Source organism: Penaeus monodon, chromosome 31, assembly GCF_015228065.2.
Source record: "Penaeus monodon isolate SGIC_2016 chromosome 31, NSTDA_Pmon_1, whole genome shotgun sequence".
Lineage (NCBI taxonomy): Eukaryota > Metazoa > Arthropoda > Malacostraca > Decapoda > Penaeidae > Penaeus > Penaeus monodon.
In genome coordinates this window covers 16751132-16751716 of record NC_051416.1, presented here as the reverse complement: position 1 = coordinate 16751716, position 585 = coordinate 16751132, and the positions used below count along the sequence as shown (strand labels likewise).

General features: G+C 36.2%; 1 protein-coding gene across 2 annotated transcripts in view; it reads left to right on the top strand.

Annotated features, from left to right (window-relative positions):
• Positions 1–585, top strand: part of LOC119593051 (phytanoyl-CoA dioxygenase, peroxisomal-like) — an 85323-nt gene that overhangs the window by 69377 nt on the left and 15361 nt on the right. The window lies entirely within an intron of this gene.

The window sequence follows — 585 nt, the reverse complement described above, 5'->3', positions numbered from 1 at the left end:
CCGTATGAAATCCACGGATCTTTCGTTTTTTTTTGGATGTTTTTTAAATACCCCCTTTTCAAGCTTTTTTAGGGGTTTTTTTAAAAAAACTTTTTCTGCACCTCTTGTACCAACGTGTTTTAAATTATTTTTTTTTTTTCCCTTTTAAATCTTAGCGACGTTATGCAAAGGCAAAAATTTTTTTTTAACCCCCCCGTATATACTAAAAACACTTCTGAACTGGGCAAAATCTTTTTATTACTTCCACATTCCTTATATAATCCCGCCTAAATGTGCCCAAAACCAAAATTTTTATCTCTGGTTTTCCACCAATGCGAAAACAACACGGCGCCCTCAAGCTGGGCCCGGGCCCCTCTTCTAAAGGGGTTCTATGCTCCTTAGGTCCCTTGGCGGGGCCCAAAACTGCAAAATTTTTGTGTACTAATTTAAGGGCTCGTTCGGGAGTTTTGCGTAAAAAAAAATCGAGCTAATCCCCTGTTTGATTCTCTTGCTAACATAAGTTTTACTCTTTTTTTTTGATAAAAAAAATAGCTTTTTTTATAAGTTTTTTTCAAAAAGTCATCGACAGTCCCTCAGATTGCTACA